Source organism: Schistocerca gregaria, chromosome 1 (assembly GCF_023897955.1).
Source record: "Schistocerca gregaria isolate iqSchGreg1 chromosome 1, iqSchGreg1.2, whole genome shotgun sequence".
NCBI classification, from domain to species: Eukaryota; Metazoa; Arthropoda; class Insecta; order Orthoptera; family Acrididae; genus Schistocerca; species Schistocerca gregaria.
In genome coordinates, this window is record NC_064920.1 from 839,506,273 (window position 1) to 839,525,111 (window position 18,839).

Here is an 18,839-nt window from a genome sequence, read left to right on the forward strand (position 1 = left end):
TGCTCATATACAAGACCAGGAAGAACAGCAAAAGACGAAATTCTCCTCATTGTGCGTATACGGTGTATTAGGAAGAATACATGACTTGATTTGCAGGAGATGGAGGAGGTTTACAGGCTGCAAGATTTAGTACAGAGAGGGTCTAACCGGCATACAATCGAGTGGAAGCGAGCTTGGGTGATAGATATGGTTCAAATGGCTCTGAGCACTATGGGACTCAACTGCTGTGGTCATCAGTCTCCTAGAGCTTAGCACTACTTAAACCTAACTAACCTAAGGACATCACACACATCCATGCCCTAGGCAGGATTCGAACCTGCGACCGTAGCAGTCGCACGGTTCCGGACTGCGCGCCTAGAACCGCGAGACCACCGCGGCCGGCGATAGATATGGGTATATAATTCATGCTCTATGCCAGAGTTCGTCATTCTAGCGAGTGGCGCAACATGCGGTCTTAGTGCTATCTTGTTGAAAGATAGTGTACGGAGACCTCGAAGATAGGGCTCAGCTACCGGCCTTAACGCAACGGCTGCTGTACAAATTATTGACTATACAAACTAGATGTGATCTTGTGTACCCAATGGGACGCCATACTATCACGTCTGTTGCTGGGCGTGTATGCGATGACGAATGCCATGTGGCAAGGTTAATTCTCCTCGTCTCCACACGTGGATGTGTCCATCGTGACTCTGTACTCAGAATAGAGACTCACCTTTTCAGATGAAAAGATGACGTGATGTCACTCTTGTGCCCTTGTTTTTGGGCGTAACAATAGTCATGGTGGTGACAGCCCGACAGGTTCGAGACGTCGTCGCATTGTCGGTGGCGATACTTGGCTGTATGATGCCGCCGAGCGAGGTGGCGCAGTGGTTGGCACACTGGACTCGTATTCAGGAGGACGGCGGTTCAAACCCGCGATCAGCCATCTTGATTTAGATTTTCCGTGATTTCCCTAGATCGCTTCAGACAAATGCCGGATGGTTCCTTTGAAAGGGCACTACCGATTTCCTTCTTCCTCCTTCCTTATTCCGAGTTCCATCTCTAATGACCTCGTTATCGATGGAACGTTAAATACTAATCACCTTGTACGATCCTACACGGCCGCATGAACAATATGTTTGTCGTGCGGCCATTGACATCCTACGTAGCGTCGAGTGTGGCTCTCCTGAACCTATTTATTTACGGGTATATTCCCACTAGACTAGTGGGATCTCTATTAACGCGAGCATCAGTTTTGCAGGGTGGTAGAGCGCAGTCTGGACAGCCCACGACCCTGCCTTCCTTCCGCAAGGCACAACAGTCTTACGCTATTTGCACGTAAATATAAAGCCGTATGCGCCGTTTCCCGCTATGCTGCATGTACCACAGTGACAGACGATGAGTGTTTTCAGAATTCTGGTACACCGAGAATTCCTCATTACTGACGAGAGCAATCTGGAGGACGAGCTTCTACGCTTGAGAAGAGTTTTTGAAAGTAACGGGTATTCTCCACAGCAGATACGTAAGGCGCTACGAATGAAACCAACAGCGGTCAAAAGGAATGCATGGCTTTTCTGTCTTACGTGGGAAGCATATCGTCAAAAATAGGCCGGAGCCTCAGCAAACATAAAGTGAAAGTGATTTTTCCCCTTCCACGAAGGACACCAGCACTCCTAGGTTCCGTTAAAGATGATTTGGTGCTTAGGATGCCTAGAGTACAAGATCTCTGTGAGTGCGGCCGTTCATACATCGGTCAGATGACACGCACAGTCCATGAGAGATCCACGGAGCGCCGTAGGTACAGCCGTCTCTTACAACCTAATAAAGCGGCAGTGGCAAAGAACAGTAATGTCACTGAGCACTCTATGGCGTTCGATAACGTCGAAATTTTAGCCTCAACTTCATCTGCCTGGGACTCAGTAGTGAGAGAAGCAATTGAAATTCGGTTGGCGACGAATTTAAGTAATAGAGATGGCGGCTTCAGCTTGGACAAATCGTGGAATCCGGCACTTTCTGTAATAAAATCACAAAGACGTCGGAACGGTGAAGCTCGCAGTGATACGTCGATATTACCGTGTGGATGAACTGTACAACCATAGATCTAATTTCATGCATGTGTTTTACATCTTTGCCACCGATCAACGGCTTGTATATCTGTGGCCTCATGCGCAGTGGCGCGGTCCGCGGGTTTAAAAGAACAGAGCAAGTGCTGGAGCATCAGTTACGTGGCTCAGTCTGAAGATGGCTGGACGGTTTACAGCCGAAATATCAGAAGAAAAAGTGGAATTTATGAAATAATCACATCGCCGCAAAAATATGAAGATCCACGTTCGGATGTGACTTCTGAATGGGTTTTCGCACGCACAGGAGGTAAATGGCGTTATTCGTACCTAATTTGTGAGTTTACGTAGAAACGCTACTAATTCGCCTGTCGAAGCAGGGTGGTACACTTCATGCCAGTTTCATCTTTATTGCATGCCGCCTACATAGTGTTGCAATTTGAAATGTCAGCTGTATGTTGGTTGCCGTTAGCATTAATGAAGAAAAGTGTCGAGCGTGAGACGGTGAATGGGAAGTATACCGGTCAACCATCACAGTTTTATCGTACGTATTTGTCACTGTACACACTCTGGTAAGCACAGACTAAGCGCATATCGAAGGGCATTTTGTAGTCGTGGTGCAGTTCCTGTGTAGATCCATGTTCAATTCCCACTGCTGCCAGGGATCTTACCTTGCTGGGAGGTGTGGAATGAGGCAAATTCGCCGGCCGAAGTGGCCGTGCGGTTCTAGGCGCTGCAGTCTGGAACCGCGAGATTGCTACGGTCGCAGGTTCGAATCCTGCCGCGGGCATGGATGTGTGTAGCGTCCTTAGCTAGGTTTAACTAGTTCTAAGTTCTAGGGGACTAATGACCTCAGAAGTTGAGTCCCATAATGCTCAGAGCCATTTTTTTGAGGCAAATTCATCTTCGTATTGGCAACTGAGGAACTACTTGAGTAAGAAATAGTGGCTCCAAATTCTGGAAAGCCGACAACGATCGGTAACGGTGTGCTGCTCACAAGTTTCGACTGATGCCATGTGGTGTAAGGTGACATGGCGATCGGCGTCATCGCTCGGACCTCTGCCGCTGATCGTGGAATTAAACCATTCTTGTTTTAAATGACTGGTAGAGGGCAGTTTAACTGACTGATTCAGCTCAGCGTAATTTCAAAAAACTAAATGTGGTTTGGAAAATACATGCAAATTAAAAAGCAGTTGATTAGTTTTGCTCTTTGGACTGCAAAATAATTGGTTCAAATGGTTCAGATGGCTCTTAGCACTACGTGACTTAACTTCTTAGGTCATTAGTCTCCCAGAACTTAGAACTACTTAAACCTAACTTACCTAAGGACATCACACACATCCATGCCCGAGGCAGGATTCCAACCCGCGACCGCAGCGGTCGCGCGGTTCCAGACTGTAGCACCTAGACGCGCTCGGCCACCCCGGCCGGCAAAATAATTGGTGCTGGCGGAAGTAGAGGGGTTATAAAATGTAGACTAGCAAAAATAAGCGAAGTGTTTTTGAAAAAACAGAAATTTGTTAATATGGAACATAAATTTAAGGTTAGGAAGTTTTTATTATATAATTTTTAAGGCTTTTCTGTGGAGTGTAGCCTTTTACGGAATGAAACGTGGATGATAATTTCAGAGGAGACAATAACAGTAGCCTTTGAAAATTGGTAATACAGAAGAACATTGAAAGTCAGATGGGCAAATCAAGTACTTAAAAAGAGATTAAAGAAGATTAAAGACTAAGTCTGTAGCGCAAGCCCCGTGGCCGCAATACTGGCCTGTCTGCAAGTAAACTACAGCCTTTATTCTCCGCGTCACTAGGAGAGGAAGGATGGCGTGTCCATCGCCTCGGCCGCATGTTACCTTCGGAAAAATTCCCAGAACTCACGTTGATAGCAGGCTGGGTGAATCACTTGCCATCCTGGAGGGACTTGGACGAGGGTAAACTGCCGTCCTTACGTGGCATTGAACGCGAGACCTCCGCTGCCGAAGTTTACCGCTCCGTTCACTTTCTTTGTTTTCAAAAATTGGAATTGATTCCAGCCTTTATGTTGATCTCATTTTACTCGTTACATTTGTTCGGTACGGACGGCGTATGATATTCTTTCACTTTCATCTTTGATCCATTGTCTCAGTTATTTTATTACAGAGAGCAAGTAACCCTCTGACCGAACACGCTGAACTACCATGCCAGCTCCTCCACTACACCACCACGGCCACAATTAGGAGCTATTGAATCGAATTGGAGAAAAAAAATTGTGGCTTAACTTCACTAAAAGAAGGAATTAGCTGATAGAACACATAGAAACGAAGGAATCACCAGTTTGGCAGTGGAACCAAGTGTGTGTGTGTGTGTGTGTGTGTGTGTGTGTGTGTGTGTGTGTTGGGAGTGGGAGGGGGGGGGGGGCGCTTGTAGTGGGAGATCAAGGCTTGAACCCAGCAAGTAAATTCAAATGAATGTAGGTTGTAGCAGCTATGCAGATATGAAGAATGAAGAGGCTTGCACTGGATAGACTAGCGTCCAAAGTTGCATCCATCCATTTTTTGGAGTGAAGAACACAATGACATGCGAAACTAAGCCAAGCAAAAAACAATGTTGGCGTAGATTTAAGAGCTGCAGGGAACGAAAGGATAAATGTCTTACGAACTGTAATTCTTGTTAGACTTTTGCTTGGAGGATAACCCTTGGGTATATGACGATGATCCTCCATTAAATCGGTAAACTGATATCTGAGTTGACGCGTTACCGCTACGTTCAAAATGGCTCTGAGCACAATGGGAGTTAACATCTGAGGTTATCAGTCTCCTAGAACTGAGAAGTACTTAAACCTAACTAACCTAAGGACATTACACTCATCCATGCCCGAGGCAAGATTCGAACCTGCGACCGTAGCGGTCGCGCGGTTCCAGACAGATGCTCCTAGAACCGCTCGGCCACACCGGCCGGTTTACCGCTAGGGTTACAGAACATAAAATAAAGTATTATCGAAAGTTCCCTAATAGCCCTAAAGCATTCCAAGAAAATGAATGTGAAATAGAAGTGTACAGTACTTCCTTCGTTCCTGGTCCCGGCGGAGGCTCGAGTCCTCCCTTGGGCATGGCTGTGTGTATTTGTCCTTAGGATAATTTAGGTTAAGTAGTGTGTAAGCTTAGGGACTGATGACCTTACCAGTCAAGGTCCATAAGATTTCACACACATTTGAACAATTTGAACTTCCTTCGTTCAGACGTGGGAATGTAGTGTGAAGCATCACTGCAGATGGCCCTCTGACTGAGAACTGGAAACATTTGTTTTGAGCAAGCCAGAGATATGAAATTTATCAAAAGAAATTTCAACTTAAATATGCAATATACGATGGAATATACCGCAACGTTGTAGCACCGTGCAACTACTGGACTCTCACATGGCACTATGCAGATTTGTTTTTTACAAACGCTTTGTTTTTCAAATGGTAAATATAACAAAGTGACAGTCACAAATTCTGTTGAGATGAATATGGTCCGAGACATTTGAAGCAGTCGTCAACAATGTATTGTATGATGGAGTGATTGCAAGAAAATCCTTACATGCAGCCCAACCTTATCACCAATATGACAAGTCCACATCGAGAGAATCTAATAATGTACTGATAGACGTGGATAAGAATTCCAGTCGATCGTGACGCAGCAGGGAGGAAATCAGTGCAGTCGTATGCCAGGCGGCATCTGCATAGATCGGTTTGTTTTTGTTTGTTGTTCTTCCATCCCCTCATCGCTCATGGGCGACGGTCGGCTGGCAGCGGGACAATATACTGCTCTTTAAGCATAGGTGTTTATAATAATACGAAATAGTGATGAAATATTTTGAAAACGTCTTTGCACGGCATTTAAAATTTTGAAAATCAATACGCGCTGAAGAGAATAAGACGTCCATTTGCCTTACCAAAGAAATCCTCTTGAAGCCCCAATCAGCCATTTTCTGTCATTTGTGAACGTCGACTCCTGTTACTGAACTGATTATGTACTAGCGACAGATGTGGAAGACGACATGAAGTCCCATTACCACTTCTTCAACAGCTGAAGCGCTCCAAAATAAGTCATGTGTTTTTTAAATGGGTGACTAATATCCTTTCCGATATACGTATTTCCAAGGCTGTTAAACATGAAACGCATTGTAGCACAAAAAGCAACTGCACTGTGGCACAGGTGTATCACGTGCTTTCTGACACAGCTATAAACAAAAGGACAAGTTAAGAATTTAAGCATCATGGGTATGCGTTATTTCGGAGCATGAAACTCCGTCGCAATGGAGTTTCTTCGTATGACAGCTTTCCATACATTACTACTACGCCGCCTGCGTTTTCTCACGACTACGGACACGCTTCTAAATGTCAGGTTCAAGAGGTATAGTACTAGGAAGAAGGAAGTTAATGGAGAAATGGTGAGATGTGTTCAAACAATTAGATTTTAATGACAAATGTGTCAAGCGAAATGGGGAGTAAATTTAAATAGAACACTACTCCGTTATTGTAAAGAAGTAAATTATTGGTTGATACATCATGTAATGTAGGTTACTTGAAGGGGAAAGGAAATTAGTCGCAAAGAAGCAAAGGCAGAGCGGCTATAAGAGAAACAGCGGTTGGAAGAACTGATACTGCCGCAGGAAAATTAAATGATGCTACAAAGAATTGAGAAGTACAGACATTAATGTGGGAAGAGTAGAGGGAGGATAAACTGAAGAAGAAGCAAAAGACAGAAGGGTAGATGAATTCCTGACGAAGAGACGAACTCCGTACTGAGAAGGCACTGATAAGAACAAAAAAAAGATTCCAGTATTGTGGTAAGAGTCTGACAAACGGCAAATTTTTCAAGTTTAAAGTAGTAACAGTTATTGGAAAATTACCTTATAACGCCGAAATTAGTAGAATAAGACCTCGTGATGACTGGGTGGTGTGTGATGTCCTTAGGTTAGTTAGGTTTAAGTAGTTCTAAGTTCTAGGGGACTGATGACCATAGATGTTAAATCCCATAGTTCTCAGAGCCATTTGAACCAATTAGAATAAGTCGATGCGCGTGGTTGTCGGGGAAGTGGAGGGAGAGGGTTGTCATTATTAGTCACCTGTCGGACTCAAAATGATGAAGATTATCATCATTTCGATATATTACCATACTAAAATATTGGCTAGGGTAATATGCAGATAAGCAGAAAAAACATGAGGAGCAACTTGGTAATAATCAGTTATGCTTAGAAAAAGCAAAGCTTCCTAACACTAACGTTGGTAACAGAAGAAAGATTTAATAAAAACCATGGTGCTTTCGTGGAAATAAATGTGTTCAATGTATGTTCGGACAAGGAGTTCGGGAACCACAGAGGAATAAATGTGAGGACAAAAGACAAGGCATCGAGTAATTTAAAATATATGTTGAACTGAAGTGGACGTAATAAAAGTTGAAAATTAAGGCAAAAGAAGAACAATTAAATAGGTTGCGAGACACTGTTGCAATTTATGCTGGTGGGGTTGTACGAAGAAAAAGAGGAATGTACTGAAAGAAATGTTCGCAATGAAAGGAAAGATTCGCAGATGTTGCTACTCTGACTAAAACCAAAGGAAAATTTGAGAAAACTATTGAATGAAATTGATTTTTATTATGGTAATAAGTACCATGTGTTGAGGACAAACAAAGAAAAATAATGAAGGATAGCAAAGAGAAGAAAAATTACTTCCTTCGACAAAGTAGCATACTTTTCACAAACTCTGGATTAAAAATTAAACTGTACCTTTTATTACGACACAATGGCAAAGTAAAATGTGATAGGTGGAAAAGAATAAAGCTGAAGAAACTCAAAATGTACTTCTGTACAACTAAGCTAATAGTTGGGAGGAAGTTTGATACAGAAATAAGATGTATTAGAAAGAAATTGCGAAGAGAGGAAACTGTGCATAAACGTTAGAAGCAGACAGCTTACTCTGGAGCTATATGTTCTTAGGTATTGGCCGATTGATAATTTGGAGGGGGAAGGAGAGTACGAGAGACAGGGGACTAGAGAATGTGATGTTAGCTAAGGGGAGTATAGAGAGACCGAGACACAGGTAAAGTCTTGCAAGAGATGGAGACTAGCATCTACAGTACAGTACTTCATTACTTTGCGGCAAAACAAGTGATTCCTACATGTTTGAGAAATAGTTAATTAGTAACTCGAACAGTTCTTTGGTAATCACTGTAGTGAATGAACACATGATTAGTTTCGACGAAGCGTTTGTTTCATACATAAAACAAAGTATCGAAGTGGTGAAACACAGGATTCGCATTGGGGATGACAGTGGTTCAAATTCCCGTTTGGCCATTCCACATGTAGGTTTTCGTAATTTTCCTAAATGTCTAAGACGAAGGCCGGGACGGTTACTACTAAACCTTCCGTTTTTCCTTCTTGGTTTCACATTCCTTCTGACAAATGATACTTCTTTATGGTTGAGTCATCAAGTACTGCTCTCTGATCATTGACTTGAAAGTATACACAGCAGTTTAAAAGAAATTCTAAAACTGTCCTCTGCAGAGTACTGAGTTTGGTCAGAATTTCCTAAAGGAATTCGCCAGTAAAATCATCAATGTCGCGGACGAAATACACTGAGGTGACAAAAGTCATGGGATAAGTCTTAATATCGTGTCGGACTTCCTTTTGCCCGGCGTAGTGCAATATCTCTGGACTCAACAAGTCGTTGGAAGTCCCCTGCAGAAATACCGGGTCATGCTGCCTCTATAGCCGTCCATAGTTGCGGAAGTGTTGTCGGTGCAAGATTTTGTGCGCGAGCTGACCCTTCAAATAATGTTCCGTAAATGTTCTACGGTATCCATATCGAGCGAACTGGGTGGTAAAATTATTCCCTTAATTTGTCTAGAATGTTTTTCAAATGAAACTCGAATAGTTGTGGCTCGGGGACATGGCGCATTATCTTCCATAAAAATTCCATTGTTGTTTGGGAACATGAAGTTCATAAATGACTGAAAATGGTTCTCCAAATAGCTGAAAATAAGAATTTGTAGTCAATTAACGGTTCAGTTGGGCCAGAGGAGCCAATCATTTCCATGTAAACACAGCTCACATCATTATGGAACCACAACCAGCTTGCACAGTGCTTTACTGACAACTTGGGATCATGGTTTCGTGGGGTCTGCGCCACGCTCGAACCCCACCATCAGCTCTTATCTACTGAAACCGGGACTAATCTGATCAGGCCATCGTTTTACAATCGTCTAGGGTCCAATAAATATGGTCACGAGACCAGGAGAGTCTCTGCAGGCGATGTCGTGCTTTTAGCAAAGGCACTCGCGTCGGTCGACTGCTCCCGTACCCATTAACGCCAGATATCACCGCAATGTCGTAAACGATACGTTCTTCGTACGTGCCACATTGAGTTCTGCGGTTATTGCACGAAGTATTGCTTGTCTGCTAGCACCGACCACTGTACACAAACGCCGCTGCTCTCGGTCGTTAAGTAAAGGTCGTCGGCCACTGCGTTGTCCATGGGGAGAGGTAATGCTTGAATTTTCGTATTTCCAGGACATTCTTGAGATTATAAAAAGAAACTTAACTCCTCCCGAACAAGCCATGAATGCCCAATGGGCCCGACCGGCCGCCGTGTCATCCTCCGCACACAGGCGTCACTGGACGCCGATATGGAGGGGCATGTGGTCAGTACACGGCTCTCCCAGCCGTACGTCAGTTTCCGAGACCGGAGCCGCTACTTCTCAGTCAAATAGCTCCCCAGTTTGCCTCACAAGGGCTGAGTGCACCCCGCTTGCCAACAGCGCTCGGCAGACCGGATGGTCATCCATCCAAGTGCTAGCCCAGCCCCACAGCGCTTAACTTCGGTGATCTGACGGGAACTGGTGTTACCACTGCGGCAAGGCCGTTGGCTCTTGACATTATAGTTCTCGGAATAATGTATTCACTAACATTTCCGAAATGGAATGTCCCATGCGTCTAGTTCCAACTACCATTGCGCTTCCATAATCACATCCGAAACCTTTTCACGAGAACCACTTGAGCAAAAAAGACAGCTCCGCCAATGCTCTGCCCTTTTATGGATTGTGTAATCGATACTATCGCCATATGTACATATGCGTGGCGCTATCTCATCTTCTCGACACACTCCTGACACTGTTTATCTCGGAATACTGGATTCGCAATCGATTAATAAACAGGACGTCACATGCATCTAGTTCCAACTACCATTTCGCGTTGAAAGTCCGCAAATTCCTGTCGTGCGGCAACAGTCATATCGGAAACCTTTTCATATGAATCACCTGAATACAAATGACGGCTCTGCCAATGGACTGACCTATTAAACCTTGTAAACGCGATACTACCGCCATGTGCAAATCGCTATCGTATGAGCCTCAATGTATATCAACAGCTCGGATCACAGTAAGATAGAACGATTACACTGCACTTCGTACACAAATATTACTCTCGTAATTTCAATGCTGAGCAAGCAGTAAAGGAAACAAATGAAAAATTCGGAGTAGGTATTAAAATCCATGGAGAAGAAATAAAAACTTTAAGGTTCGCCGATGCAATTGTAATTCTATCAGAGACAGCAAAGGACTTGGAAGAACAGTTGAACGGAATGGACAGTGTCTTGAAAGGAGGATATAAGATGAACATCAACAAAAGCAAAACGAGGGTAATGGAATGTAGTCGAATAAAGTCGGGTGATGCTGAGGGAATTAATTAGGAAATGAGACACTTAAAGTAGTAAAGGGGTTTTGATATTTGGGGAGCAAAATAACTGATGATGGTCGAAGTAGAGAAGATATAAAATGTAGACTGGCAATGGCAAGGAAAGCGTTTCTGATGAAGAGAAATTTGTCAACATCGAGTATAGATTTAAGTGTCAGGAAGCCGTTTCTGAAAGTGTTTGTATGGAGTGTAGCCGCATATGGAAGTGAAACATGGACGATAAATAGTTTGGACAAGAAGAGAATAGAAGCTTTCGAAATGTGGTGCTACAGAAGAATGCTGAAGATTAGATGAGTAGATCACATAACTAATGATGTAGTATTGAATAGAATTGGGGAGAAGAGGAGTTTGTGGCACAACTTGACGAAAAGATGGCACCGGTTAGTAGGACATGTTCTGAGGCATCAAGGGATCACAAATTTAGCGTAGGAGGGCAGCGTGGAGGGTAAAAATCGTAGAGGGAGACCAAGAGATGAATACACTAAGCAGATTCAGAAGGACGTAGGTAGCAGTAAGTACTGGGAGATGAGGAAGATTGAACAGGATAAAGTAGCATGGAGAGCTGCATCAAACCAGTCTCAGGACTGAAGGCTACAGCAAGAACAATTTCAATGCGCTATGCAGTCTGCTGTATTTGTCACAAAGTAGCGTGAAACAATGCCCCATCATGTGTTGACTTCTAGTGTACCGTAGGAAGAGTCGAAACATTTAGCACCGGCGCAGTAGACAGTCTCACGATGTAGCCATTACGAGTTGAGAAACGCATTTGAGAAAGAATAAGTGTTGTTCGTAGCGCTGCTAATCGTGTGCGTGGCGAGGGTAGATGTGCACAGTACCTGGAGTGGCTGCCCGGCGCTGGCGTGCTGGCGTGCTGCCGCGGCGGCGGCCTGCGGCCTACTGCCGGTTGCGGAATGCGACGTCGGCGGCGGCGGCGGCGGCGGCGGCCGAGTTCCCGTTGCGACGGCGGCGTCGGTAGCAATGAACCCGCAGATGTGGGCCGGCCTTGGCCCAGTTGCGGCGCGCGCCGCCAGTCGTGGAATGTAGCCGGCCGCCCGCACCGCGTCTGCCGGCTCCCGGGCCCAAGGACGCAGCTTCCGCCCGCCTGTCGGAACAGGGAAGGACGCGTCAACGGCCGCCGGCGCCACACCCGCCAGCTGACTCCAGACCTCCACTTTCGCGTTATTTGTGAACAGAAGGGCAGATGAGTGCGCTTAACATCTCGTTCGTCCAAGTCGTTGGCATATACCAGAGTATAACGTAATAGTCGCGATACTCCGTCGCCTTTTGTTACCCATAACGACAGCAGCGTGCCAAGCGGCCAGCTAGCTACACATCTGAACACTACACTACTGGCCATTAAAATTGCTACAACACGAAGATGACGTGCTACAGATGCGAAATTTAACCGACAGGAAGAAGATGCTGTGATATGCTAATGATTAGCTTTTCAGAGCATTCACACAACGTTGGCGCCGGTGAAGATGACGTGCTACAGATGCGAAATTTAACCGACAGGAAGAAGATGCTGTGATATGCTAATGATTAGCTTTTCAGAGCATTCACACAACGTTGGCGCCGGTGGCGGCACCTACAACATGCTGACATAAAACTTTCCAACCGATTACTCATACACAAACAGCAGTTGACCGGCGTTACCTGGTGAAACGTTGTTATAATGCCTCGTGTAAGGAGGAGAAATGTGTACCATCACGTTTCTGACTTTGATAAAGGTCGGATTGTAGTCCATCGCGATTGCGGTTTATCGTATCGCGACATTTCTGCTCGCGTTGGTCGACATCCAATGGCTATTAGCAGAATATGGAATCGGTGGGTTCGGGAGGGTAATACGGAACGCCGTGCTGGATCCCAACGGCCTCGTATCACTAGCAGTCGAAATGACAGGCATCTTATCCGCATAGCTGTAACGGATCGTGCAGCCACGCCTAGATCCCTGAGTTAACAGATGGGGACGTTTGCAAGACAACAAACAACTGCAGGGACAGTTCGACAACGTTTGCAGCAGCATGGACTATCAGCTCGGAGACCATGACTGCGGTTACCCTTGACGCTGCATCACAGACAGGAGCGCCTGCGATGGTGTACTCAACGACGAACCTGGGTGCACGAATGTCAAAACGTCTTTTTTCGGATTAATCCAGGTTCTGTTTACATCATCATGATGGTCGCATCCGTGTTTGGCGACATCGAGGCGAACGCACATTGGAAGCGTGTATTCGTCAGGAGTGCCATTGGTTACACGTCTCAGTCACCTCTTGTTCGCATTGACGGCACCTTGAACAGTGGACGTTACATTTCAGACGTGTTTCGACCCGTGGCTCTACCCTTCATTCGATCCCTGCGAATCCCTACGTTTCAGCAGGATAATACACGACCGCATGTTGCAAGTCTGTACGGTCCTTTCTGTTACAGAAAACGTTCGTCTGCTGCCCTGGCCAGCACATTCTCCAGATCTCTCACCAACTGAAAACGTCTGGTCAATGGTGGCCGAGCAACTGGCTCGTCGCCATACGCCAGTCACTACTCTTGATGAACTGTGGTATCGTGTTGAACCTGCATGGGCAGCTGTACCTGTACACGCCATTCAAGCTCTGTTTGACTCAATGCCCAGGCGTATCAAGACCGTTATTACGGCCAGAGGTGGTTGTTCTGGGATCTATGCACCTAAATTGCTTGAAAATGTAATCACATGTCAGTTCTAGTATAATATATTTGTCCAATGAATACCCGTTTATCATCTGCATTTCTTCTTGGTGTAGCAATTTTAATGGCCAGTAGCGTATATCGGATTAGTAAGAATAGTATATACATCTACGTCCATACTCAGCAAAGCATCGTGTGGTGCATGGCAGGGGTTCCGTCCCACTGTGACAGTTATTAGAGTTTCTTCCTGTTCCAGTCACGAGAAGAGAGCGGGGAGAATGAGTGTCTGAATGCCTCTGTGCGTGCACTAACTATTCTAATCTTATCCTGACGATCTCTGTGTGAGCGCTACTTATGGGATTGTAATATATTTCTAGAATCATCATTTAAAGCGGGTTCTTGAAACTTTATTAATATTCTCGAAACAGTTCACATCTATCTTCAAGAGTCTTCCATTTCAGATCCCTAAGTATCTCTGTGACAATCCCCCACAGGTCAAACAAACCTTGACCATTCATTTTGCCCTTCTCTGAATGCGTTCAATATGCCCTGTTAGTACTATCTAGTACAGGCCCCACACACTTGAGCTATATTCCAGAATCGATATCACGACTGATCTGTAACCAATCTCCTTTTTAAACTGATTCGACTTCCCCAGTATCCTAGCAATAAACAGAAGACTATCACCTGCTTTACCCACGACTAAGCCTAAGTGATCATCCCATTTCATATTCCTACAAAGTGTTACACCCAGGTATTTGTATGAGTTGGCCGCTTCCAGCAGTAACTCCTTGATATTATAACCAAATATCGCTTATATTGATTTGTAACGTAGTGGGATTGAATGTAAGATGTACAAGGGCTATTCGGAAACTAAGGTCCGATTGAGCGCGAAGTGTGGTGATCCCAACAGTGTCTCTAGTGTGCCCATAGATAGCGTCACGCCTCTCTTTTCAGTTCTGAACACACGGTGAGCACATAAAGATGCCAAGTATGAGGGCATGGTTAGACATAAAGGCTCGTGACAAGCAGCCCCTGTAGCATAACTTCTACATAACAATTCTTGAGTGCATTCTGCAGGGGCAATGAAGACGCTCCTGTAGCATTTTCGATGGGAGGTATTTGATCACCCACTACACATCCCGTAGTTGACTCTGCCTGAATTTCATCTCTGCTCACGTAAACTGCTGGCAATGACGACACCATTTTAATGTAGACAACTAGCTGTAGACTATTGTAGGGATTTGGCGGAAAACACATGCGGCTGTCTTTCGTGACTAGGGTATCGGAAAGTTGGTGCAACGCTAGAACAGTTGTCTAAGTCTGGACGGCGACTATCTAGAGAAGTAGCTGGAATGTGTAGCTAACCGTTACAATTAAAACAGTTTTGATTTTCACAATGGTTTCATTTCGTGATGATGGGATCTTACTTTCCCAGTAGCCCTCGTATAATAGTTCAGACATGAAATAACATAGTAGGCAGGCGACCATGGTTATATTATGATGTAATACTGTATTAGAGCTTCAAAATGTCACACGGCCGGTGAGAAATGACTGTTAACCAAATGGCTCACTAGGCGCATTTCGGATTTATTTTCATCATTTGCTAAAAAGTAAGGTGAGAAAAAATTAGTACACAGAATATGAAAAAATATAACAGGTGTTGACATACTACAAAATGCAATAGATGAAAACCTACCCAAGTGCACAGAGTGTCACAGGATACGAGCGCCACTAGATGTATGTGCAACATAAGGTGACATATTACTAGCTATCGTAGGGAGATGGAGGGGGTCGAAGGACGAGGGTGGTCACCAAATGGCTGAGGTTATGTGGTGGTGCCATGGGTGTAACATCTGACGTTTCATACACAAAAATGTCAAACTATTTTTAACAGAGTTCACACACCATATAGTAACAAGAAGTTTGAAATGTACAAATATCGACCGAGAATTCGTTGCCTGATAAGGTGTACATGCCAACAGCCTTATCGCAGTGGTAACACCGGCTCCCGTCAGATCCCCGAAGACAAGCACTGTCGGGCTGGGCTGGCACTTGGATGGGTGACAATCCAGGCCTACCGAGCGCTGTTGGCAAGCGGGATGCACTTAGCGCTTGTGAGGCCAATTGAGGAGATATTTGATTTAGAAGTACGACTCCAGTCAGGAAAACTGACAACAGCAGGGAGAGCGGTGTGTTGACAACATGTCTCTCCATACCCGCATTCACGGGCGCGTATTGCCTGAGGGCGACACGGCGACCTGTTGGTACCATTGGGGCTTCCGAGGCCTGTTCGGACTGTGAGATAAGGTGTATAAACCACACATGACAATCATGGACAAATACTACTCTCCATGCAACAAGAATGCCAGTAGCGTACAAACATCCATATGCAGAAAAATATTGCAAATACGACTGTGATTCATTACTGATGATGGAAATAAATCCGAAACGCGTCAAATGAGCCATTTGAGTAACAAAGTCATTTTTTACCGGCTGTATGGCTTTTTTAAAGCTACGTATTCAGTTCCAGTACAGTAGCACATCATAATTCGTATGATTTATCGACCTACAACAATCTTTTGACAATGCAAAATGGTGCAAAATGTTCGAAGATTTCGGGTAATTGGGTGTTGCTATAGTGAAAGAGGGTAATACACAGTATGTATAAGAACCAACAGGAGAAATAAGAATGGAAAACGAAGGACGAAGTGTTCGGGTTGAAAAGGGTTTAAAACGGGGATGCAGTCTCTCATCCCTATTGTTCATTCTATACATCGAAGAAGCAATGGCGGAAAAAAAAGGTGCGAGAGTGAGATTAAAGTCCTTATCAATGATAAGACCATCTGACGTCGTTGCTATCGTCAGTGAAAGTCGAAAAGAATTGCACGATCTGTTGAATGGAATCAACAGTCTACAGCAAGAATGAGATAAAACAATAAACGTAACATAAAGACTGGGGACCAGGAAGTACACAAAGTGAAGTAATTGCTCTACCAGGAAAAGCAAGATTATTCTTGGCGGAAGAAGGAAGGGCATAAACAGACTAACACAAGCAAAGAGGACATTCCTGACCAAAATAAATCTTATCATATCACACATCGGCCTTACTTTTTGTAAGAAAAATCTGATAGTGAACGTTTGGAACACAGTATTATATGCAAGTGAATCATGGATTGTGCGAAAACCAGAAAAGCAGAGAACCGTAGAGTTTGCTATAAAAGGACGTTGAAAATTTGGTGAGCTAATAAAAATGAGTAGGCTCCCCGCAGTATCGGCGGAACACGTGGAAAACATTTGACAAGAAGGGACAGGGTGGTAGGACTTTCGTTAAGACATCGGAGAATAAATTCCATGGTACTAGAGGGAGGTGGACAGGGTAGAAAGTGTAGGTGAAGGCAGAGATTGGAATAAATCCAACAAATAACTGAGGATATTGGGAGAAAATAATGATATCAGATGAAGAGGAGAGGAAATCGTGGCAAGCTGCATAAAAAGAGCCAGCACAATGATGAAAATAATGAATAATACACTGAGCTTGTAGTTGGATTAAGAACCACATGAAATTAACTACAAAAAAATCAGATGTTGGGTTGCGATTCGTTGGCAGAATGCAAAGGATATGGGATTCCTTCAGAAAACAAGTGATTCACCAAACATTCGTTGAACAAATTCTCGACTATTGTCCATGAGGTTGGGACAGTTATAAGGTATGTGAATTCTGTCACGGCTTTGTTTACGGAGATAACTTACCAAACTGCAGCGGCAGATCCTACAAGAAGATCGTTGTGCATCACAGAGTGGTTTACTAGTGAAATTCCGAAAGGCACGAGAAGAGACAGGGAACACATTAGTTACAGGTTAATGTTCACAAGAAGTAAAACCACAAATAGCCACTCTTAGTAATGCTAATTATTAAAAATAAATAGCGCTGTTACCTGTTTTGAGACGAAGAGTTCACAGCCAGAAAGCTGTTCACGCTTGTAATTTAATTTAAATTATGCTTTACATGAGATGTTGGCTGTTCTTAGTTGTGAGGAAATTGCCTTGGGATAGTGGTGCCCTATAGCAAACAATCAATGTATGCTGTGCTTTAATCTGATATAAAAATGACCTAAAACAAACAAAACAACCTGACGCGATAGTTTCTTGCTACTTACATTGAAAAACCTTCATTTTATAGCACTGCTGATTACTTCTGAAGAATATAATATTTCACGGGATAATAACCAGCACTGAACACTTTCCTGAGCTTTGGAATTACAGTCAATGTAGCACACCACACATATACCTTAATGTTTCGGACGTGTGGATGGCTTCGTACAAACGCACTTTGAAAAGACAAAACACTGCCGAAGAACGTGTCCGCCAGAGAATTTATGATTTGTACACAAACTTTACAGCAGATAGCTCTTAAGGCATAAACGTTTGAGTACATGCAATATACTATGACTGAGCATCTCACGAAATAACCGCGACTAGAAAATCAGAGAAATTAAAAATTGTATGGACGTTCAGCGCTGTATTCGCGAAGGGCACAAGAAGTAGGGGAAATGACAGCGGAACCAGAGGCTCCCTCTATCACACAGGCTAAGGCGACTTGCGTGGACGTAGATGGAGGCTGCACCGCTGCCATACTGAAGATTCTGGATGGTTCGACACTATCACTAAGCTCTGAACAGGGGTCTAATCAGTTACGAAAAGACGACTGCGTAGACTGTTGAGAGGTATGTTTTGGTTCTGGCTTTTTAAACTGATATTAACAACTGACTCACATTCGTGCAATACTGGTGCCCAGTGATGCATTAAGTTGGGGATGAACCTTTTGTCCTCTTTCTGAGAGAGAAGAGAAGAAATTTCTGCTTAGCAAACCGTCGACGGCAAGTTACTTAGAGGCGGAGTACAAGCTCGGAATGGGGAGAATGGAAATTGGCCACGCCCTACCAAATCAACCATCCTTGCGTTAGGCGTAATCGAGCAAATTACGAAAAGCTAAATCTGTGGAGCCGGCCGGGGATTTATGTAGCCGGTGTACCGTATACAAGTGCATTTTCTTATAAAGTTCCACATCGTTCGGTCTTACTCTATAGGAACAGCGAAGTTCATGTGGAATGTATGATAGGTATCTCTGCTCATCGACCATAGGGAGGAGTTGTCTCGTTTACGCATGGGCATCTAAGCTGGAACACATGCTAGGTTCGGACAAAAAGGGGTGACAAATTCGGTCTTGTTCTTGTCAAAGGAACATCTCAGTAACAGCCTTAATCGATATAGGGAACCACAAGAAACCTATATCTGGATGGTCAGATAAGGATTTCAATCATGCTATTACGAAACCAGTGGCTTAGCAACTGCGCCAGACCGTTCTGTACGATGACGATATATCCCTCATGAAAAACTGCATACCGCTTAAGGTGTAGGAGAG

At 44.2% G+C, this 18,839-nt stretch overlaps 1 pseudogene; it reads right to left on the reverse strand.

Moving 5' to 3' along the window:
- Nucleotides 1-9,810: 9,810 nt before the first annotated feature.
- On the reverse strand, nucleotides 9,811-9,928 carry LOC126288423 (5S ribosomal RNA; annotated as a pseudogene).
- Between the last annotated feature and the right edge of the window lie 8,911 nt (nucleotides 9,929-18,839).